The sequence below is a fragment of the Triticum urartu genome, chromosome 6A (assembly GCF_056163025.1).
Source record: "Triticum urartu cultivar PI428250 chromosome 6A, HENAU_Tu73, whole genome shotgun sequence".
In the NCBI taxonomy this organism is placed as follows: Eukaryota; Viridiplantae; Streptophyta; class Magnoliopsida; order Poales; family Poaceae; genus Triticum; species Triticum urartu.
The window spans coordinates 44,108,013-44,133,251 of record NC_141878.1 but is presented as its reverse complement, the minus strand read 5'-3'; the positions used below and the strand labels follow the sequence as shown (position 1 = coordinate 44,133,251).

The 25,239-nt window shown below is 48.1% G+C and overlaps 1 pseudogene; it reads left to right on the top strand.

Moving 5' to 3' along the window:
- The first annotated feature begins 23,294 nt into the window (after positions 1–23,294).
- On the top strand, positions 23,295–24,016 carry LOC125516477 (uncharacterized; annotated as a pseudogene).
- Positions 24,017–25,239: the final 1,223 nt, after the last annotated feature.

The window sequence follows — 25,239 nt, the reverse complement described above, 5'->3', positions numbered from 1 at the left end:
TGTTTCCTAGCCATAGACATGAGTTTTCATTTGATTAACAGGACCACATAATTAGGAGAATGATGTAACTGACTTGACCCATTTCGTTAGCTTAGCACTTGATCGTTTAGTATTCTGCTATTGCTTTCTTCATGACTTATACAAGTTCCTATGACTATGAGATTATGCAACTCCCGTTTACCGGAGGAACACTTTGTGTGCTACCAAACGTCACAACGTAACGGGGTGATTATAAAGGTGCTCTACAGGTGTCTCCGAAGGTACTTGTTGGTTGGCATATTTCGAGATTAGGATTTGTCACCCCGATTGTCGGAGAGGTATCTCTGGGCCCACTCGGTAATGCACATCACTATAAGCCTTGCAAGCATTGTAACTAATGAGTTAGTTGCGGGATGATGTATTATGGAACGAGTAAAGAGACTTGCCAGTAACGAGATTGAACTAGGTATTGAGATACCGACGATCGAATCTCGGGCAAGTAACATACCGATGACAAAGGGAACAACGTATGTTGTTATGCGGTTTGACCGATAAAGATCTTCATAGAATATGTGGAAGCCAATATGAGCATCTAGGTTCCGCTATTGGTTATTGACTGGAGACGTGTCTCCGTCATGTCTACATAGTTCTCAAACCCGTAGGGTCCGCACGCTTAAAGTTCGATGATGGTTATATTATCATTTTATGTGTTTTGATGTACCGAAGGTAGTTTGGAGTCCTGGATGTGATCACGGACATGACGAGGAGTCTCGAAATGGTCGAGACATAAAGATCGATATATTGGATGACTATGTTCGGACACCGGAATGGTTTCGGGGAGTTTCGGGCATATACCGGAGTACCGGGGGGGTTACCGGAACCCCCCGGGGAGACTAATGGGCCTATTGGGCCCTAGTGGAGAAGAGGAGGGGCAGCCAAGGGCAGCCGCGCGCCCCCTTCCCCCCTAGTCCGTATTGGACAAGGAGGGGGCGGCGCCCCCCCTTTCCTTTCCCCCTCTCTCTCCTTCCCTCTCCTCTCCTACTCCCACTTGGAAGGGGGGAGTCCTACTCCCGGTGGGAGTAGGACTCCGCATGGGGCGCGCCTAGGGTGGCCGGCCCCCTCCCCCTCCTCCACTCCTTTATATACGGGGAGGGAGGCACCCCTTGGAGACACAACAATTGATCTCTTGGATCTCTTAGCCATGTGCGGTGCCCCCCTCCACCATAATCCACCTCGATAATATCGTAGCGGTGCTTAGGCGAAGCCCTGCGTCGGTAGCAACATCATCATCGTCACCACACCGTCGTGCTGACGGAACTCTCCCTCAAAGCTCGGCTAGATCGGAGTTCGAGGGACGTCATCGAGTTGAACATGTGCTGAACTCGGAGATGCTGTACGTTCGGTACTTGATCGGTCGGATCGTGAAGACGTATGACTACATCAACCACGTTGTGATAACGCTTCCGCTTTCGGTCTACGAGGGTATGTAGACACACTCTCCTCTCTCGTTGCTATGCATCACCATGATCCTGTGTGTGCATAGGAATTTTTTTGAAATTACTACGTTCCCCAAAAGTGAGGAAGCTGGAGGAGCGCTTTGACGGTATCCAAGCGGAGCATGTTCCCCGAGCGGAGAACGACATCGCCGATTGCCTGTCGAAGCATGCTGCATTCAAGCTACCTGTGGAACCAGGTACCTTTTTGCTCCGGTTAACTCAGCCATCCATCGAACCGTCGACACGGTAGAACAAGCGGAGGAAATCAGGTCCTGGCAAGTACTTTCCCGCCGAGCCCCCTGGGGCTTCTGGCAAGGATGTCGCCGTGGATGCTGAGCCTGCTAAAGAGGAACTTGCTCCGGCAGGGCGTCAAGCCCTCGCCATGGAGATAGCTGCTCCCATGGCAGAGGAAATGTGTCACAGCCCTAGATTAGCCTTGTTTGTCTTTGCATCTCATCATGTCATCATCATAGTTATGTTTATGCAATTTGAATTGAGGTTAGTTGAAACCCTCATAAATCATTTCATAAATAATCAACATTAAAATCTCTTCAAAGAAGTCCAAGAAAATGTTCCTCTTAGTCTCTGAAAATATTGGCAAGAGGTAAAATTCAAACCAATATTTTTGGTATCTCAGAAACATTTATCTTGGGCCTTTGAATTAATTCAATAACTATTTGCATTGGATATTTTTATATAATTAATATATGTCCAATAATTCTAGAACATTTTATGTGGTTTTGTATATTTTAGTTCTAGCCACATAATTATTTTCAGGATTTTATAAAATGGTTTGGTGTCAAAACTAAACCCAAAACAAATTGCAGAAAACAAAATAGAAAACAGAGAAGAGAGAGAGATTTACCTGGGCTTACCTGGCCGGCCCAGTGGACAGCCAACCCACGAGGCCCAGGCGCCAGTCACCCCTAACCTCCTGCCAGTAAGCAGGAGGGCGTGTGGCCGCGGCGCACGCGCACGCGCTCGCCAGCTCCTGCTTGCCGCTACTGCTGGAGATGGCCCCGAGCGCCCCGACACCCCCTGACCGCCCCTCTCTCTCTCTCTGGACCCCCTCCTCCTCCTCTGCTCTCTCTCTCCCACGATCGACCACGAGCACCTGAGAGCGCCGACGAGCACCAGCGCGGCCATCGTCTACCCCTCGCCTCGCCAATGCTTCTAGAAGAAACGCCACACCTTCCTCTTCGTCTCCACCAACCCACGTGACGCCGGAAGCCCCGTAGCACCGTCCTCGCCATCGTCTTCTTCCTTCGGACGCCGGAGATCGGCTTCGTCGTTCCGCCCGCATCGGACCTCCCCCAAGCCGCTGACCTCTTCAACGTGATCGCTGTGAGCTTCCGCTATCGTAGTTCATTTCCTAAGAATCTCGCAACGTCATCTCGTCGGTTTGTGTTGCAAACTTCATTTTTCTCCAGACATGAGGAGTCTAAAGTATCCTGTTACCAACCAGATCTGAATCTCAGGCAGATATGATGGTTGGGCTTTTCCAAGATCTAGGATGTAGATTCCGACAAGGTCGATGTTCTGGCCGACACACCTAGTTGGAAGATCTACTATTGTAGTATCTTGATTGAGCAATTTGACCATCTTCTCCATGAGGATTTCATATGATCTATACTAAAAGTTGATCCTTATGGATGTTTGTGCTCCCGAAGTCAGACCTTTATTTGATGTTCCATATACCGAATGGTATTGAGTTAAGCTGGTACATCAAGGAGAACATTAGAAGAGGAGTGCTAAATGTATCTCGGTTGATCATCCAGATTTCGTTTCCTTGGCCTCGCCAAGGTAAAATCTGAGAAAGTGTTGTCTTCCTTTGCACCTACATCCTCCATTGTTATTCATCATGGTAGTACGAGGTGTCACCATGATCTTGGCACAGATGTTGGTAAAACCTTGATGAATATGGAGATACTCAAGTTCTTGAAAGCACGCTCAGCCACTGGGTTATACCCTCGGTATGTATTGGAATGTTCCTTCCGTTTGCCGAGTTGTCTTATAACTCTAGTTTCCTTCCCAAACTGAGTATGCCATTCTTCCGAATTCCTTCAAACGATCATTTGTGAATTGCCTCAGGCTGGAATGAAGAGTTTCAATGATATCTGTATCAAAAGTAATTCTTTTTGCCACCTAAGGGAATAATTCTATGAGTCACCTCCCCCGAGGTGTCCCATAATGGAATCATGGCAATTATTTCATCGCTATCTTGAAACCATTCACCATCCTACCTAAGCATGGAATTGTTGCCTACCAATCTGAACCTTGTCATCCGCTTCTTCCCATCGCTCCTCATATGTGTTTGTCTCTTAGCTCAAGAGATGATTCTACGTCTCATTCCGAGTTGATCTTGAGTTGCTCGATCTTCGAGAAGATCGATTCCTATAGAGTTTCTTTCTGTCATCATCTTATGGATGAAGATCTTGAAAGCAGAGACGTCGAGACCTATATGGTGAACCGAATCAATATCTACGATGAGAGCATTTGGATCGTGAAGATTGTATTAGCTTTGTGTCCCCTCTTCCTCTTACCCTACGCTTGAATCTCAGGACGAGATTCTTCTTTAGTGGGGGTGAGTTTTCACAGCCCTAGATTAGCCTTGTTTGTCTTTGCATCTCATCATGTCATCATCATAGTTATGTTTATGCAATTTGAATTGAGGTTAGTTGAAACCCTCATAAATGGACTTTATGTGCAGGTGGTGGAAGCTCCGGTGGCTAGCCGGACTCATGAGTTTGCCGAACTAAAGCGGCAACTGGATGCGGCGGATGCCGACATCGAGCTTGTTAACAAGCGGCTTGACGAGGCACAGGGTAAGTGGTATTTTCTGGTGAATGTCACATAGTAAGAGCAGCATGATGCCAGTATCTTTAATATGTTGTGACTGCAGATGGAGCTGCCACCGTGGAGACCCTTCGAGCGGAACTTGCCCGAGCCAAAGAACAAGCAAGGAGTAGTAATGAAGCTGCTTTGAAGGCGGCCGAAGAGTTAAGGGCCGAGAAGGCCGCGCATTGCGAGAGCAAAGAGCAAATGGCCAAGATGGCTATAGAGTTAAAAGATACTGCCGACCGTTGTCAGGTCCTTGAAGAAGAAAACTGAACGAAGGCGACGGACCTTGAAAAGGCCACGATGGCGACCAAAGACACCCGCTTTGCCATCAGAGCGAAGAAGGAGGAGCTGCGTGAAGCGAGTGATATTATGGCTGGGAAGCCCTTTTTGCTGTGGAGGAAGTTCAGAGATCCGCGGTACACTCCTCTGGATTAGTTGTGGAGTTCGGCAGACGCATATCTAGATTTGACGGCGAGTGCTATCGATGCGGCCGAATACTTCCAGGATCAAATAGATCATGAAGTGGACAAGCTATTCTGGTCGCAGTTTAACGTTCCAGAGCATCCTCTTCCACTAACTGATCAGCTTGCCGAATGGGCCGAACTCAATAGATTGTCCGGACTTGCCATGAGGTCCGTCGTAGATCATCTGTGGCCGGAAAAACCGAAGCCGAACAGCTATTTCAGCTTAGTGCAGGAGTTCCTTGGTGCGGTGCCGCGCATCAATGCGATGAAGAGGTCGGCGTGCATAGAAGGCTCGCGAATGGCCCTTGCCCGTGTCAAAGCATACTGGGCGGAAATGGATGCTACCACTGTTGCGGCGTAGGGTTCGGCCATAGGCCGAGTGGCTGCCGAGCACTATTTTGAAGAAGTTCTTGAGGGTGCTCGTTTGATAGAGGTCCAGTGCTCGAAGAATATTATGTTTGAGTGACATGTATTCCCATCGTAAAAACAATGTTTTATTAATTTTATCAAGGCTGTATTTATACTTTTGCCTAAAAGTATTGTGATGCCTCCTGTGCGGCCGTTTTATGTATACATGTATATAACCTGAAAGATTGCAGTCGTCGGCTTCAGCCCCCACGCATATAATGCGGGGGTGTTCGCAGAAGACGCGTATTCACACTTAATCCAACGTCTTGGTCCTACTAAGGAGGTGAGAGCGCAGCGAACTAGGCAACCGGACTATAATGGTTTAAGACTTTTACTTAGCCATAGGAGTTTGACAGTGGGGCTACTATATAGCCCCTGGTGGCGCCGTACTCACCCGAGTTCGGGGTGCATGCATGCCCGGCCGGGAAACAGCCCTTCGTTAAGGCGGAGGAATTCTGGGATTCCGATAGGTCATCGAGTGGTTGACCAGTCTCGCGCTATATCAGGTGACAGTCAGTTTTCGGCTTTCTCTACTGAGGTGCTCGTCTAGATGAACAAGGGCACAATCGCAGTAGTTCTCCTGGTGCCGCCTTAGCCGATAGAGCGGAACGTAAGGCAGCAAAACACAGGAGCCGGGCAAACCCAACAATTGACCCAAGACATGATTCGGAGCTGATGCATATAAGGCCAAACTCGTGACGCCGAACACTCCCTAAGGTATTCGGTCTTTATGGTGTAAACCGGGCCTAAACAGTGCCCTTTGTAAGAAGCCCCTAGTGTCCGAGTACGTGCGTTGTTCTGACGTGGCCACATGCCAAGACGTCAACATCCTTTTCAATTGTACTGAGAATCCGAGGGATGTGTATCAACAAGAGACAGTAAAAAAGGTTGACGCAGGGTCTTAATCTAAAAAGAATCCTTGGAACGGGTCCCTGCTGCACGTCTGCGCCTGTGTCTCCGTTGTGCCGTATCCTGGACGGGTGTAGCACAATTGTCATCTGTATGAATTTCATATAGCTGCGCCGGACTCATCTAACCGTGTCCGTGGTCTTGACGGCCTATCAAATGATTTAGTTGGTGAGGCCATTTTATTGTGCGGCTGCCAAGGTAGCCGCACTCTCTTCGGCGCGCAGGGATCGCTCAATATTTCCATTTACTGTAATGATGCCACATGGACTGGGCATCTTAAGTGTGAGGGAAGCATAATGTGGTATTGAATTAAAGCGAGCGAAAGCTTCGCGTCCAAGTAGTGTTTGATAGCCACTTTGGAACGGAGCAATGTGGAAGGTTAAATTTTTGCTACAGAAGTTATCGGGGAAGCCGAATATAACCTCTAGTAGCAGGGAGCCCGTGCAATGAGTCCCTGGGCCTGGCGTTACTCCTCTAAAGGTAGTGTTGTTGTGGCAAATTTTCGTTGGGTCTATCCCCATTTTGCGGATTGTATCCTGATATATCAGGTTTAAGCTGCTACCGCCGTCCATCAGGACTCGTGTGAAGTGGTATCCGTCAATTATTGGATCTAATACCAAGGCAGCCCACCCTGCATTCCGGATACTTGCTGAGTAATCCTGATGGTCGAAGGTGATCGGTTGAGACGGCCAGTGGCAGAACTCCGCGGTGATAGGCCCTTGGGCATGTTTGTCTGGGAATGCTGCTTTGCTTCTCCCCTTTATCACGTGTAACACATTTACTGTTTTGACCTCTGGTGGAAAGTTCTTCTGTTCCCCAGTGTTTTGCTTGCGAGGCTCATCCTCGTCTTCGCTTGGTGTATCCCGCCCCTTATGTTCGGCGTTGAGCTTGCCGGACTGCTTGAAGACCCAACATTCTCTGTGGGTATGATTTGCAGGTTTATCGGGGGTGCTATGGATCTGATATATTTGGTCCAGAATTTTGTTTAAGCTGGACAGTTCATCTGTGTCACCTTTATAGGGCGGCTTTTGCTGACCTGGCCGAGAGCTTCTGAACCCGGCGTTTACCGCCGTGCTCTTCGGGCTGTCCTCTTTATTCCGGCGCTTATTATTTTTGCTGCGTCGTGATTTCCCGTTTCCATCTCTAACTTCAGATGTACTTGGGTCGTTGGTGCTGCACCGGGCTAACCAGCTGTCCTCGCCCGCACAAAAGCGGGTCATGAGGCTTGTTATGCTGCCATTGTTCTTGGCTTTTCTTGGCCGAGGTGCCTGGCAAGCCATTCGTCTCGGACGCTGTGCTTAAAGGCTTCCAAGGCTTCAGCGTCCGAACAGTCGACTATTTGGTTCTTTTTAGTAAGAAACCTGTTCCAAAGCTTTCGGGCTGATTCTCTGGGCTGTTGAGTTATATGACTTAAATCGTCTGCATCCGGTGGTCGGACATATGTCCCTTGAAAATTTGCCTGAAAGGCGTCTTCGAGCTCTTCCCAGCTTCCAATGGAGCTTTCGGGGAGGCTTTTAAGCCAGTGCCGAGCTGGACCTTTGAGCTTGAGGGGTAAATACTTGATGGCGTGGAGATCATCTCCTCGAGCCATATGGATATGGAGGATATAGTCCTCAATCCAGACCCCAGGGTCCGTTGTTCCGTCGTATGCATCTATGTTTACGGGTTTGAATCGCTCTGGAAATTCATGGTCCAACACCTCATCGGTGAAACATAGGGGGTGTGCGGCACCCCTGTATCTGGGTGTACCGTGGTGTTAGGATGTTTGTTGTGTTGCATCGTATGCTGGAGCGCGCTTGCGTGGTCCATAAATGGATCTGGTTGTGCCGTCCTTTTGATGCCAGCCCTCGCGTGGGTCGCGTATTGGCTTATGTGCGGCGTTGTTCGCCGCTTTATGTTGGCCGTGAGGTCGTCTATCTGGCCGGATGGCCATTTCAATTTTTGGTTGCGGGGGATCTAAGGCCTCCTCACCGAATTCCGGTAGCAACTTCCGCTTCGGGTAGCTCTTGGTGTGGCGATTACTGCTGTATTTCGCTGCTGTGTTGAGTACTTCACTCCATTTGATTTTGAGTGTGTCTTGTGCAGCCTTGAGCCTTTGCTTCTGTTTTTTCAGACTCCTCGCCGTGGCAACAAGCCTTTGGTGGGCATTACGTTGCTCCTGGCGCCTGTCCGGTGTGATGTCGTCCGGACTGTTATCTTCGAAGGGGTTGGGTTGTTCGGCTTGATTTTCCATGTTTCCGTGGTCGGGCAATGGTTCACCCTGCTCTAACGCTGGGTCTATGTGATCGTTATTACTGCCGGGGCAGGATTTGGGGCGGCGTTTACGCCGCCGCTTTGACTGCTGCTCGAGGGGATCACCCGTCGCTGCGTCCTTCCGTTCCTCGTCGTTATTTTCTTTGGGTGTGTCCACCATGTATACGTCATGTGATGAAGTGGGAATCCAGTGCCCTGTGAGCAGTGGTTCCTCTTCGACTCCTGCATCGTCGTCCATACCGTCGATGTCTTCGGAGTCGAAGTCGAGCATGTTGGTTAAGTCATCAATAGTGGCTACTAAGTGGGTGGTGGGTGGGCGGCGAATTGCTTCGTCATCCGCATCCCAATCCTGCCGGACGTAGTTCAGCCAGGATTCTCCTGACAAGGAGAGAGACCTTAATGAGTTTAGTATGTCGCCGAAGGGTGAGTGCTGGAAAATATCCGCGGAGGTAAACACCATGATCGGCGCCCAATCGGATTCGATAGGCACGGGCGCAGGCGGTTCGGAGTCCGTGGCCGAAGAAGGATCCGGTAATTTGGCAACACGGCTCTCATGAAGGGTAAGGTCGATATTCGGCTCGATCGCCGCTAAGGGTGTGACCTCCGTTATGGGGTCCATCCACCCATCCATGGATGGCGCAACTGGCTCCGAATTGAGGCTCGGGGCGGCTGCCGGTGTGATCTCCTGAATACGGTCCGATGATAGAGCTAAATCATACTCATCATGACCGCGCGGCGCACAAGGCAGGGGCTCGAATCCGTTGAAGATCAAGTCTCCGCGGATGTCGGCCGTGTAGTTTAAGCTTCCAGGCCTGACCTGGTGGCCAGGGGCATACCATTCGATCTGCTCCAGATGGCCAAGCGAGTTGGCCCACAGTGCGAAGCCGCCGAACACAAAGATCTGTCCATGGAGAAAAGTCTCACCCTAGACTGCATCGCTATCGATGATCGTAGGAACCATCAAGCCTAACGGCGACGACACAGAGGAACTCTCAATGAAAGCACCAATGTCGGTGTCAAAACCGGCGGATCTCGGGTAGGGGGTCCCGAACTGTGTGTCTAAGGCCGATGGTAACAGGAGGCAGGGGACACGATGTTTTACCCAGGTTCGGGCCCTCTTGATGGAGGTAAAACCCTACGTCCTGCTTGATTTATTCTTGATGATACGAGTATTACAAGAGTTGATCTACCACGAGATCAGAGAGGCTAAACCCTAGAAGCTAGCCTATGGTATGATTGTATGTTGTCCTATGGACTAAAACCCTCCGGTTTATATAGACACCGGAGAGGGCTAGGGTTACACAAGGTGGGTTACAAAGGAGGAGATATACATATCCGTATTTCCTAGCTTGCCTTCCACGCCAAGTAGAGTCCCATCCGGACACTAGACGAAGTCTTCAATCTTGTATCTTCATAGTCTAACAGTCCGGCCAAAGGATATAGTCCGGCTGTCCGAAGACCCCCTAATCCAGGACTCCCTCACTCTCTGTTACCTACTGCAATATTTTTGGTCCCACCGAGATATGCAATCGGCCCCACCGAGTTTGCTTGGCCAACTCTCTGTTTCACTTACTACCCAAATCGGTCCCACCGAGTTTGAGTAATCGGTCAAACCGAGTTTTGGATTTACCCTAACACTAGCACATCGGTCCCACCGAGTTGATCCAGTCGGTCCCACCGAAAATCCTAATGGTCACTGTGCTGAATCGGTCCGACCGAGTTTCTCAATTCGGTCTCACCGAGATTGGTAAATTGTGTGTAACGGTTAGATTTTGTGTGGAGGCTATATATACCCCTCCACCCACTCTTCATTCGTGAAGAGAGCCATCAGAACATACCTACACTTCCAATACACATTTTCTGAGAGAGAACCACCTACTCATGTGTTGAGGCCAAGATATTCCATTCCTACCATATGAATCTTGATCTCTAGCCTTCCCCAAGTTGCTTTCCACTCAAATCTTCTTTCCACCAAATCCATATCCTGTGAGAGAGAGAGTTGAGTGTTGGGGAGACTATCATTTGAAGCACAAGAGCAAGGAGTTCATCATCAACACACCATTTGTTACTTCTTGGAGAGTGGTGTCTCCTAGATTGGCTAGGTGTCACTTGGGAGCCTCTGACAAAGATTGTGGAGTTGAACCAAGGAGTTTGTAAGGGCAAGGAGATCGCCTACTTTGTGAAGATCTACCGCTAGTGAGGCAAGTCCGTCGTGGGCGATGACCATGATGGGATAGACAAGTTTGCTTCTTTGTGGACCCTTCATGGGTGGAGCCCTCCGTGGACTCGCGCAACCGTTACCCTCCGTGGGTTGAAGTCTCCATCAACGTGGATGTACGATAGCACCACCTATCGGAACCACGACAAAACATCTGTGTCTCCAATTGCGTTTGAATTCTCCAAACCCTTCCCTTTACATTCTTGCACATTGCATGCTTTACTTTCCGCTGCTCATAGACTCTTTGCATGCTTGCTTGAATTGTGTTAAGATTGCTTGACTTGTGCTAATATAGCTAAAATCTGCCAAAGACTAAAATTGGGAAAATGATAGATTTTTAATTGGTCAAGTAGTCTAATCACCCCCCTCTAGACCTCTTCTCGATCCTACAAGTGGTATCAGAGCATTGGTCTCTATTGCCTTGGTTTAAACACATTTGGAGGAAGATGGATGTGTCTACTTTGTGGAGTCTTAGACATAGAGTGCCTATTCTTGATGGAGAATATTTTCATGAGTGGAAAAATGAAATGCTTGAGATTTTCAATGAATATCACTTGAACAAGTATATTGCTAGCCCTTGTGCACCTCATGTTGATCCCATGCATCCTACCCTTGACAAGTCAATTGACATGATTCGCAATCTTAGAACTGTTAATCTTATCACTAGAGGCTTGCATAGAAACTTGATTGGATGTTTGCCTACTCTTAAGTGTGCCTACACCATATGGTAATTTCTTGAGGAACTCTTTCCAAATTATTCCTTGAAAGATCTAGATGAAATCCTCCATAAGTCTATTGCTTTGATTAAGATGAGTTCCAATGATCCCAAATTTGGTGACTGCTTATTTGAGCTTACTAATCTTACGAGTGCCAAAGGAGATGTTGGAATCATTAGCAATATCATTTCCAGAGCTATTAGAATTCATAAAGATAACTATAGAAATGATCATTTATCTAATGAATTACCATCTCTTGGAATTGACCAATCACAAGATGATGTTGAACATGGATACTCTGATGAGGATGATGATGATAGTGACTATGATCTTGATGATGCGATGAGACACTTTGGTCTTATGGCAAATCTTCGCGGCTACATGGCTGGAGGAAAGGAATGGGTCCTTGATAGTGGATGTACTGATCATATGACCGGAGATAAAGACATGTTCCATGAGCTTGCTGAAAACGACGACCCTAGAAAGTATGTCACTTTTGGTGATAATTCAAAGGGTAAGGTGGTTGGCCTTGGTAAGGTGGCCATCTCACATGATAGCTCCATACAAAATGTCATGCTCGTTGAATCTCTTGGCTACAACTTACTTTCAGTATCTAGACTTGCTAATTTCGGTTTCAATGTCCTATTTACTGAAGTAGACTGCCAAGTGTTTCGTAGAGATAATCATAAAATGGTCTTTACCGGTATACGTAGAGGAGATCTTTACATTGTTGATTTCACTAAAAAGGCTCAACCCAAAAGTTGCTTAATTGCTAGATCTTCTAAAGGCTGGTTGTGGCATAGAAGGCTAGGGCATGTGGGCATGCGAAACCTTGACAAACTCATTAAAGGAAATCATATCCTTGACGTTAACGATGTCATATTTGACAAGGATAGACTTTGTAGTGCTTGTCAAGCAGGGAAACAAGTTGGAGGAAGTCATCGCGCTAAGAACATCATGACCACAAGAAGACCACTCGAGCTACTTCACATGGATCTCTTTGGTCCAAATGCCTAAAAGAGTCTCGGTGGTAACTCATTTGGTCTAGTCATAGTTGATGATTTTTCAAGATTTACGTGGGTGTTCTTTCTTGATGACAAATCGCTGGTCCAAAAGATCTTCAAAAACTTTGCTAGGAAGGCCCAAAATCAATTTGACGTGAAGATCAAGAAGGTTCGGAGCGACAACGGAACAGAGTTCAAGAACGCAAGTGTAGACACCTTTCTTGACGAAGAAGGGATCGCACATGAGTTCTCAGCTACGTACACACCTCAACAAAATGGAGTTGTTGAGAGGAAGAACCGGACTCTTATCGAGATGGCGAGAACGATGCTTGATGAGTACAAGACGCCAAAACACTTTTGGGCGGAAGCGGTTGAGACAGCTTGTCATGCAACAAATCGCTTGTATCTTCACAAGCTACTCGGCAAGATGGCATACGAGCTCCTCACCGGTAACAAACCCCAAGTTGGATACTTTCGAGTATTCGGCTCAAAGTGCTACATTCTTGATAAGCATTGTCGTTCTAAATTTGCTCCTAAGTCTCATGAAGGTTTCCTACTTGGTTATGGCTCAAACTCTCACACATACCGTGTCTACAACAACTTCACCCGAAAGGTTGAAGAAACGGTAGATGTGAAGTTTGATGAATCTAACGGCTCACAAGTAGAGCAATTTCCAATTGATGTAGGAGACAAAGATCCCTCGGAAGCAATCCAAGACTTGTCTATTGGCAAGATTCGTCTAATGGAGATAAAGGAGAGTACCTCGTCCATCCAAGTGGAAGCTTCTACCTCACGACAAGGTGAACCAAGAGTTGATACGGAAGCGTCCACGAGTGGGACACACCAAGATGAAGAAAACGAGGAAGTGCACCAAGACGAACGTCAACAACCTCCTTCTCCACCACGACAAGAGAACGACAACCCTAACAATGAAGAAGGCCAAGAAGAAGAACAAGATGAAGAAGATGTTCAACCAAGACCCAAGAAAAAGCTTTCATGAGTTCGAGAAAGAATTGCTAAAGATCATCCCGTAGAGCAAATCTACAATGATATCCAAACCGGGAGAATCACTCGCTCAAAAACTCGTTTAGCTAACTTTTGTGAACACTATTCATTCATCTCTCGCATTGAACCTATGAAGGTTGAAGAAGCATTGGAAGATCCGGATTGGATAAACACTATGCATGAAGAGCTACACAACTTTGAGAGAAATCAAGTGTGGACATTGGTTGAAAAGCCCGACAACAACCACAACATCATTGGTACCAAATGGGTGTTTCACAACAAGCAAGATGAAGATGGACAAGTGGTTCGCAACAAAGCACGTCTCGTCGCCCAAGGCTACACACAAGTCGAAGGTATGGACTTTGGTGAGACATATGCTCCCGTTGCTAGCCTTGAGTCCATTCGCATCTTACTTGCTTATGCTAATCACCATGATATCACCTTGTACCAAATGGACATTAAAAGTGCTTTTCTAAATGGTGAAATTGAGGAGGAAGTTTATGTTAAGCAACCTCCCGGCTTTGTCAATCCTAAGAAACCTAATCATGTCTACAAACTTCACAAAGCCCTTTATGGTCTTAAACAAGCTCCTAGAGCATGGTATAAATGCTTGACCAAGTTCCTTATTGAAAAAGACTTTGAAATTGGAAAAATAGATTCTACTCTTTTTACTAAAAGGGCTAATGGAGAACTATTTGTATGCCAAATTTATGTCAATGATATTATATTTGGATCAACTAACCCTCATTTTAGTGAAAAGTTTGGGAAGCTAATGTCGGAGAAGTTTGAGATGTCTATGATGAGTGAACTCAAATTCTTTCTTGGTTTGCAAATCAAGCAAACTAAGGAAGGCACCTTTGTCTCTCAAACGAAGTACACCAAGGACTTATTCAAGAAGTTCAATATGCAAGAATGCAAAGGTATGACTACACCCATGCCTACTAGTGGACACCTTGATTTGAACAAAGATGGTGAACCGGTTGATCAAAAGGTTTACCGCTCTATTATTGGTTCATTATTATATCTATGTGCTTCGCGTCCCGATATCATGCTAAATGTGTGCATGTGTGCACGATATCAAGCTGCTCCTAAGGAATGACATCTTAAGGCCGTGAAAAGGATAGTGAGATACTTAATACATACACCAAATTTTGGCATTTGGTATCCAAAGAGGGCTTCCTTTGATCTTGTTGGCTACTCCGACTCGGACTATGCCGGTGACAAGGTTGATAGAAATTCCACTTCGGGTACTTGTCAATTCCTTGGTAGATCTCTTGTGTCTTGGTCTTCCAAGAAACAAAACTCGGTATCCTTATCCACCGCCGAAGCGGAATACATTGCCGCTGGTTCATGTTGTGCTCAATTACTTTGGATGACCCAAACTCTTAAAGATTATGGGATATATGTGAAACATGTTCCATTACTTTGTGACAATGAAAGTGCTATCAAGATTGCTCACAATCCCGTGCAACACTCTCGAACTAAGCATATTGAAGTTTGTCATCATTTCATTCGAGATCATGTTGCTAAGGGTGACATAAACCTTAAGCATGTTCGCACCAATAAGCAATTAGCAGATATATTCACAAAACCACTTGATGAGAAAGTGTTTTGCAGGTTAAGAGGTGAATTGAACATCATTGAACTTGGAGTAGGAACTCCATTGGATACATGCAAGACTTGAGCTTACGACTAATCACTTGATATTTCTCTTATGATGATTATCTTATGTCTTGAAAATTTGCATCTTGCATGTTATTTAACCCTTGTAGGTACTTGGATGAATCTAATTCTATGAGATTGCAACTCACTCACATCTTGAGCAATCTCTACATCACCAAGTCTCTACACAATGGTGGTTGATGACAAGGAAGCACGAAACCTTTCAAACATATCCTTTGACAAATTCTATGTTGAGTTTCATGATTGTCATGTTGGATACACAAGTGCTCTTCCTTGCGAAAACTAACCCATGTAGGTAGATGAACTCAAAATCCAAAGGGTGCTCCCAACTCTTGATGGGCTACATCAACCTTGAGCAACCCACACAAGTTCAACTACATGATCAAGATCAACACCGCCACCCAACGTATGTTATTCCATCTTAGAGTAGCTTTACTCCAAGTCATGAGTCAAAGCAACTCGACAAGATGTGAATACATCAAGATACTTAAACGAAAAATGGTAACACCATTTTGAGCTTAAAAGATTAGTATGACCTATGATCAAGTGATCTCACTTGACTCCTAAGTCAATGTACTCCAACATAGGTGACTTTGTCGCCGACCATCTCTAGTTTATTTTCTTTGTTCCTTTTTCTGCATCCAATTCATTGAAAATCTTTGTGAGATCTTACTTGTCTACTGAGCTGAGGTGACAAGTGTTTTTCTCTGTGATGAACTCGGTTCCACCGGTTTCATGTTTCCGGTCTAGCCGAAGATTTTCGGGGCAACCGAAGCATACAACTCGGTGACACCGATTTCACTACAAGAAAAACATTTTGCCATTTATTCCTGCTTTATTCTTGATCTAGCTCCATTCAATGAATCTTGTCCTATGCAAGCATCACATTTACCTTAATGCTTTGTAATGTGATTCAAGGACCGAACCCATTCACAACAAATTCCAGAAGACCCTTCTTGGAAATTGATGTCAAAGGGGGAGAGAGAGATCACATCAAAGCTTAATAATATCTCTAGGGGGAGGGAATACTCCAGGAAAGAGTAATCTTCAAGGATCCCAGATGCTTGATGTTCAAGAGGAGAGATGCCACATGTCTTCTTGGGGGAAAGACATGTTCATATGTGCTTATTTGCATTAGCTCTGTTTTTCTGTTCCCTATTTTCTCCCAGTATCCCATGCTAGATTCAGGGGGAGCAAGACATCCAAGGGAAAGAAAACTTCTTAAATTCTTTGCATATCTTTGGGGATGTCAATATCTATCGTGGTACTCTGTACTCACTCCACATGTCATCCCAGTCTTGGTACTCTTGTGGTTTCTTTTGCTTGCTCTAGCTAGTAGTTGCATCTATGTTATCTAACCTTGTTTACGCAGGCTCATCCCATCCTAGCCAACTCAAGACCACAAGGTAAGTATATGCATCAAGGTTCAACACAATGGCAAGTGCTTCAACCTCTCCCATTGTTATCGGGTCATCAAGGACGAGGAGAAGTTCAAGGCGCAATATGCCACACTCAAGGCACGTGGAGGGAAGAAAGCCGTGGAGGATGTTGGGGAGGGTGAGCCGGCACGGCCGCGGGGGAAGACCAACTCCAAGAAGGAGGACAAGCGAGATGCGGCCACCAACGCCTTGGTCGCAAGCATGGACGGCATGATGAACAAGAAGGACTCAAGGGAGGAGGAGCGCCGGCGTTTCAAGGCAGAGCAAATGGATGCTTTCATGGAGATCCAAAGGAGGAGGCTTGATCTTGACGCCGAGAAGCAAGCCAAGATGTCCGTGCTCGAGGCGGAGAAGCAAGCCAAGATGCTAGAGATCGAGGCCGCCAATGCCAAGACCAAGGCGAAAGAAGTGGCTCTCGCGAGCATGATGACCGTGGTGGAGATCATGAAGGTGGATCTCAACACCGTGTCGCCAAGGAAGAGGCCATGGTTCTAGAAGATGCAGGCCGGCATGCTCAAGTTCGACAACGAGTGATCTATGGCGGCGAGGGCCATTTTTTTGTATGCCGGCATGACCACGGGAGCCGCGATGGCATGGTCGAACTCAGTCCCACCCTTTTTTGTGTGCTGGCGTGTGTGCCGGCCGGCTGGCGAGTGCGCCAGCATGAACTGTGGTGATATTTTCTGAAGCCGGGACTGTATGCCGGCGCTGGCATGGTGCCGGCATGAGACATGGCCGCTGGCATGATCGACCGCAGGCCTTTTTTATTTATAAGTTGAATGCGGACATGAAATGGGTCGGCGCGTTGGGCACAATGCCGACCCAAATGCAAAACTGGGCGGACACCGGGCGGCCGGCCGACCCAAACGGACAAAAAGCGGACAAATGCGCCGTCCGTTTGGGTCGGCCCGTTGGAGTTGCTCTAACGGAAACTTTTACGTAACTTTCCATCTATACTTCTCCCCCCTGATTTTAAGTGGGATGGGGCCTGCCTTCTCTCTAACCCCAATCAAAACTTGCCAGCTGTCTAATTACGTAAGGATTACGTTTTTTAGCAGAAAAGTATCCTTTATTGAATGTTCAAACACATAGGGATACAGATGATATTGGGCAGAGTAGTAAGCCACACATGGCGCCCGGGAGGGAGAGAAGCAGCCGCCTTAGCTAAGGCATGAGCTTCCTCATTATGTTTTCTATTCTCGTGCACAAACTGAATATCTTGGATCGAACGCCTCCTATGCTTGATCTCCTCCAAGATAGCAAAATATCGATATGGGGCACCAGTATGGATATTGGTGATCACCTCGAGGTAGTCCGATGCAACACACACGGATTGAGCATGGAGGTCCGCAGCAAGAGCAAGGGCCTCGTTGCACGCCTGGGCTTCGAGTGTAGTTGGGTCAAGCAAACCCTCGAATATAACCGCGGAAGCACCAAGAAACATGCCATGCCTATCCCTATAGATCACCACCGAAGCTCCTCAGTCTCCAACCTTGGAAAGGCCACCGTCAACATTAATCTTCACGTCATGCTTCGCCGGCGGGAGCCAGGTCGTCCGAACTGATCGGTCGCGCTGCACTGATTCCTCCTGGGGCGTTACATGCACGTCCCTGGGCATTGCATGCAGGTCCTTAGATTTTGCATTTCGGTCCCTGGGTCGCTCTTTCCCGTCGGAGATCGCCTCCAACTCTGACAAAAATTTCTCAATGAACATATGCGTACTTAGCAGACTTTGGTACTGATCATCGTGGATAGCTCGACACCGTGCCCACCAAATTGCCCACATCCTCATGAGGATGCGCACAAGCTCCATCGAGGGAAGGGTATCAATGAGCCACAGCATCCACAACTTTGCGTCGTCCGTCCGGTTCGAGACAATGGTTTCCGTGAGATCCTCATCAGCTAGTGCCCAAACGCACCTAGCCATCTTGCAATCAAAAAGTGAGTGACGCCACGTATCCACTGCCACCTTGCATAGGGTGCACTCCAGTGTTTCAGCCATGCTCCTATTCTTGCGGACTTCTCCCGTAGGGATGGAAGATTTAGCCAATCTCCATGCAAAAATTCTAACTTTGGAAGGGATCGATGCTCCCCACAGCTTTGTCCAAGATCGGCGATCAGACTCAAGGCGCAAGTGGCCGTCGTTGTGCTCTAGCCAGTCCGTCAGCTGTTGCTTTGTGGAGGCCACGAGTCTATATGCAGACCGTACAGTGAAAACACCCCTTCTCTCACAATGCCAAGACCAGAAATCATCACGGACTCTTGAGCTTAACGGGATGTTAAGGATTGCTTCAATGTCCATGGGGTAGAGGTGCTGATCAAGAACATCTCGGTCCCATGTCATATTAACTGGATCAATAAGGTCCGACACCTTGTGAGGAGGATTCAAAGACTTTGGGCAAACCGGCCGAAGCTTAAAACCACGTGGAATCCAATTGTCATTCCATATGTTTGTGTCCTCTCCCGAACCAATCCGTTTCACAAGCCCAAGCTTCAAAGTGTCTCTGCCTTCAATTATGGAGCGCCAAACTTGTGAAGGATGATTGCCCACTTCTGCATCAAGAATGGTGGAAAAAGGGTAGTAAACAACCTTTAGGATCCACACACTCAAAGAGGTGGGTTCCTGTAGGAGGCGCCAGGCCTGCCTGGCCAGTAATGCCAGGTTAAAAAGCTTGATATCTCGGAAACCCATTCCTCCCATGAACTTTGGTTGTGACATGACTTCCCAAGAGACCCAGGCAGTCTTTCTTTCTCCCTTTTTGAGCCCCACCAAAACCTGCGTAACAACCCATTAATGTGTTGGCATTGAAACAGGCCATGGAGTAGGTAGGAATAGCCTGAGCAATGGATTTAATAAGCACCTCTTTGCCCCCAACGGACAATGTTTTCTCCATCCAACCTTGAATATGCTTCCATATTCAATCTTTCAAATACTTGAAAACACCCTCTTTAGCCCGACCAACATCAGAGGGGAGACCAAGATATTTCTCAGAGAGCTGCTCATTCGGAACATCCAAAACTTGCTTGATTTCCTGTCACACATATTCAACATAGCCCTTTCTAAAGAAGACGGAGAATTTATCTTTACTTATACGTTGACCCGAGGCAGAACAATACCTTTGCAGAAGGTCATCCACCCGTTTTGCCATCTCCGGTGTAGCATTAAAGAAAAGAAGGCTATCATCTGCAAAGAGAAGATGGTTTACCTCCGGTGCACCTGCTGCCACCGTAATGCCTTGTATCCTCTCTGTTGGAAGCATCAATTTCAACAAACATGAAAGGCCCTCAGCCGCCAGTAGGAAGAGATATGGAGATATGGGATCCCCTTGACTCAAACCACGCGATGGCGTGAAGTCTTATTGTTTCCCTCCATTGAAGATAACAGAAAAGGATACTGAAGAGACACACCGCATCACAATCTCTGTGAACTTTGGGCTGATTCCCAATTTCAACATAATCTTCTCCAAATAATTCCACTCTAAACGATCATAGGATTTCATCATATCGAGTTTCAGAGCACAGAACCTGTTTCCCTTGAGCTTCCTTGTTTTCATGTAGTGTAGGCACTCATATGCTGAGATACAATTGTCGGTGATTAGACGACCAGGTACAAATGCCGACTATTCTTCTGAGATGATATCGGGGAGAATAAGTTTGAGCTGATTGGCCAGGACCTTTGATGCAATCTTGAAGATCACGTTACAAAGGCTGATCGGTCGAAACTGTCCTAAGTTTTTTGGACTTGCAATCTTGGGTATTAAGACGATGAATATTTTGTTTATCTCCTACGGAGAATCCTCTCCACTCAGAACACGTAGCACCATATCGGTTACCTCCTCGCCACATAGATCCCAATTCCGTTGAAAAAAATGTGCAGGGAAGCCGTCGGGTCCTGGAGCCTTTGTAGGAAACATTTAAAAGAGAGCCTCCTTGACCTTGGCGTTGGTGTAACGAGCCGTCAGAATATTGTTCATGGAATCATCCACTTTCCTTGATGAGACATGACTTCCTCTATCCCAACCATATTCTCGGAAGCATACAAGTTACTATAAAAGCTCGTGGCCATACTAGCCATTTCCTGCTCATCTTTGCTTACAGAACCATCCGCCCACTGAAGTTCTATGATACGATTTCGGACCTTTCTTGCACTAGCTTTGCGATGGAAGAACTTGGTATTACTATCACCTTCAGCCAACCATTGAATACGGGCTCGTTGACGCCACATAATCTCCTCCCGCAGACATAACTCGGTCATCCAGGCTTCGACCCTTTTTTCTTCATCAGACGGGCCGACTCGGCTAGGCATAGCACGCAAGCCCTGCATCTGCATGCGTAGAGCCCGAAGTTCCGCCCGGACATCACCAAAAGTGGTGCGACCCCAGCGCTGTAGTGAGCCAGGGACCGAGGCCAGTTTGTGCGATAGATCAGCCACGGTCGACGCTCGGCCCGTAGCATTCCAAGCTTCGGTGACCACATCTCCAAATCTTGGGTCCCGCTCCCACATACATTTGTAACGGAATTGTTTCTGTCGTGCTCTTACACTTGTATCCACTAGATCAGTCTCTAACAGTATTGGGCAGTGGTTGGACTTGGCTGTCGTGAGGTGTTCAACAGTGGCGAAAGGGAATAGTCCTGACCAACAAGCTGTCGCTAAAGCTTGGTCCAGACGAATTCTACAGTAATGACCACCAGCCACTTCTTCTCCCAAGTCCAATCTAGGCCACGGTAACCAAGATAAGCAAGGCCACACACATCCACCGCTTCTCTGAATGCTTCGATCTGAGCACTATCCCGTTTGTTAGGACCATGTTGTTCATCAGCTCTCAAGATCTCATTGAAATCACCTATGCACATCCATGGGAGGGTACTTTTCCCCCTAAGTCTCGTCATTGTGTTCCATGTTTTATACCTCAAACTTCTTGTTGCTTCTCCATAAAAACATGTCAACCTCCATTGGTCCCTGCCTGGTTCAGTAACCCAGGTGTTCACATGATACTCTGAATAGTTCTTTATTGCAACATCAAGAGAGTTTTTCCAGAAGATACAAATGCTGCCTCTACGACCAGTACTACCAACACCAAAACTGAAATCAAAACCTAAGGAAGAATGAAGACCCTCAACACGAGCCTTTTGTAACCGAGTTTCTGCTAAACAAAGGATAGATGGCGAGCTGATCTCAAGGAGATCACGAAGTTCGCGAACTATCGCGGGATCGCCCATCCCAAGGTAGTTCCAACTTAGTATTTTCATTGGGCCTGGCGGAACCCCTGGTCGGAGCCCGCCAATGTCCCCATCTTGTCATTGCTCTTCTTTAAGGGAGAGCAGCCCTTCCTTTGTTTCTTGAGGTCTCATGGTGAGACATACGCCGGAGGTAGCGGCGGGGTTGCACCCTGGACGGTGCCCGCCAGAGCCAAATTTTGAGCCTCAAATGATATTGCCGTAGAGCTCGGATGAACCATCAGTGCCGCTGCATTGGCACTCTCCGACATCGCTGCATCCAGGTTGCATCGAGCCCCCACTCCATCTCTGACCTCAGTCTCTGCTGCAGCCGTTTTGAGGGGGCTAGTCACATCGTCCTCCTCTGCCCCTGAATCTAGGCCTGCCTCCTGCGATGATCTCTTTCGGGGGGGCGAGTTTTGGCGACGCTCTGGACCTGCACATCTTGCCCTGCCCCACCCTCGTCCTGCCACACAGCCACCCCGCGCCCCATGATCCCAGCTGGGCTGCTCCTGAGCTGCCTCCCTTCTTGTTGCTAGCATCCAGCTTCCCCACTGTTTGTTCTTCTCCTCCCAAACGCCATCACCGCATTCCTCATGATTGTGACCCATGAGACCGCACACCTTGCAGAAGAAAGGAATCTTCTCATACTTCACCGAAAGAAACTTCCTCCCCTCACCAGTAACATTCAGGGGCGTCACCCTCGTCAGCGGTTTATTCACCTGTATCCTCGACGAACCCTGACATAATCACCTTCGTAAAAGAGGCGAGGCGAGAGTTGTGTCTCCTTCATGCGACCAATATGGCGAGCTAGTTGATCCACTACTTCTGCTTTCTGGTACAGCTCCGGGATGTTGTGAATCTGGTCCCAAACATACATACCATCAAAGACGACAGAAGACGGCTCCTGCTTGCCGTCATAATCCTTGATAAGCATCCCCATCCCCCTAAACAGCCATGGACCTCAATGCACAACCTTCTTCCAATCACCCAGGTAAAACATCAGAAAGATGGAGAGATTTTCACCTGCCTCGCGATAAGTTGGCACACTAGCAAGCCTCCAGACTGACTTCAGCGTCTCGAACATCGCCGATCCACTAAACTGCCTTGTAGTGTTTACCTTCCCAATCGCAAGCCACTTCGCATCTGCTGCGTACTTCTTCACCTCTTCTTCTCCCACCACAACATCATCAAGCTTATCATCCTGCAGATCCAGGTGTTTCAACATCTCCTCCAAGTTTCTCCCCGCTAGGCCTGCCGAAGACGACGACCCCTCGTGGCCCGCCATCTAGGTTATGGCTGCGACTTCGGGGAAACAACACAAGAAACCTGCGCGGAACCCTAGCCCCCTTGTGTCCCCGCAAATCAGGCGGATTTCAAAGAGGATCGGTAGGGTTAGCCGGCGATCGATCGGGATAAGACTCTAGACGATGACTAGATCACCGCCGCCAGAGGCGAAAACCCTAAGCGAGAGGGTAGAAGACCCATGCCTACGTAACGATTACGTTAAACCATTGGTAGGAGCGATGAATTGTGGGCTTTGCCTTAGAAAAAAACAAATGGATGAATGTGGGCTTTGATGTTCGTCTAGTGATGGGCTCTGACCGGCAGCGTGATTTCCCTTGACTGATTGCACACCCGCACCCACCCGCAGGAGGCGGAATGACGACGGCTAGCCTCCGCTTCCGCCGCCGCCTCTCTCTCCCCCTACCCAGCTCCCAGCCGCTGGAAGACGACGAACTGCTCTCCAAGATCCTCCTCCGCCTCCCCCCGCAGCCCTCCTCCCTTCCGCGAGCCTCCACCGTTTGCAGGCGCTGGTGCCGCCTCCTCCTCTCTATCCCCGCTTCCGCATCCACCACCGCCGCAGCCCTTCCCTCCTCGGCTTCCTCGATGACTACCACAGCTTCACCTTCGAGCCAGCCCTGGACGCCCCCGACCGCCTCCCCCATGGACTCTTCTCCCTCAAGCTCGACGACCCCTATGTGACCCTCGGATGGCGCCACGGCCTCGCGCTCTTCCTCCTCATGGCTCGGTCCCAGTTAGTTGTGTGGGACCCCGTCGCCGGTCACTAGCACCGCCTGTTCGTTCCCTCGGGGTTTCAGCTCGACCTGGAGATAGATTTCAGCGGGGCGGTGCTTCGCGCTGCTAGAGACGCCGGCGATCACTTCCAAGTGGTCCTCGTAGGTAGCAAACGGAAGCAACCCAGAAGAGCAATCGCCCGCGTCAACTCGTCGAAGACAGGCATATGGGGTGACCTCATCTCGGCGCCGCTTCCATTCGATGGCTTTTTTTGTTTTTACGAGCGAGCCCGCAGTGCTGGCCGGGGATTGCCTTCACTGGTCGATTTTTACGGCAGGGTCGCCAAGAAGTACTCTTGGGTTTGATTTGGATAGGCAGAGCCTAGCCCTGGAATTGCTTTTTTTAGAAAAGGAGGATGACCCCCGGCCTCTGCATTTGGGGGATGCATGCGGCCACTTTATTGATTATTCTCGAGAACCTTACAAAGTATTACAACAATATGCCTGAATCCGCCATCTTGACAACATATGCCACTACTCCTATCCAAATGATGAAAGGGGTGCTAGCTGGGCCAAATACCCAGACCACTCACCTAAGCCTATCATCAAAAGCCGGAAGCCCCAGCCAAGCCACATAACGGGTCTGGGGCACAGAACGGTCTGACGCACTCACATGTGTCGTCGCCGCCATCTTCCACAGGTCCGTCTTTAGAGCAGATATTGAGGCTTCTACCTTGTCAGGCCACTCTGCCATCGACGCCACCATGACTCCAGACAACTACCTCCTCCTGCGTGAGTCCATCTCCGCGCATCGGGCACCAAGTCTCCACTGCACCAAGTTGCCGAGACCTGCTGCCATCAATGTTTCAGATGAAGCACCGCTCCACCAAAGAAGCCGCCCACTGGTCCCTCGATCCCGTGAACACCTCCAAGACTGACGCCCCAAGAGGAAACAACACAATATAGCACCGCACTACTAGGGAAAGCATATACACAGAATTTTACCAGTAGCGCTGTACAAAATCAAGCGCTGCTGCTACTTAGTAGCAGCGCACGTAAATAAACCGTGCTACTGCTATGACTTTAGCAGTAGCGTGTACTAGCGAAAAGCGCTACTGCTACATTTGAACTGGGCGCACATGGCTAGCCCAACCTAGCAGTAGCGCATATAATGGCCCAGCGCTACTGCTAATTTCCTTAGCTGCATCGCGCTTACGTGTAAAGTGCTGCTGCTAACGGAAATAAAATAAAGTGAAAAACAAGTAGAAAAGTAAATGAAAATGAAAGAAATAGAAAAAGGAGAAAGGGAAAAAATAAAATGTAAAGAAAAATAAAAGAAAAAAGGGAAAAAGGAGAAAGGAATAGCAGTAGCGGGTTCTGCAGAAAATCGCTATAGCTGCAGCGTGTATTCCAGAACGCGCTGTAGCTAACGTAGCAGTAGCGCCCTTTCTAGAACGCGCTACTGGTACTTCTGAGTTAACCATGCGGTTCGTCCTTCCCCACGGCCACTTCATCCCCCAAATCAACTCCACTCTCGCCGCCGCCGTCGCTCCTCGGCCGCCACGCGCTCTCCCCACGCCGCCCCCGAC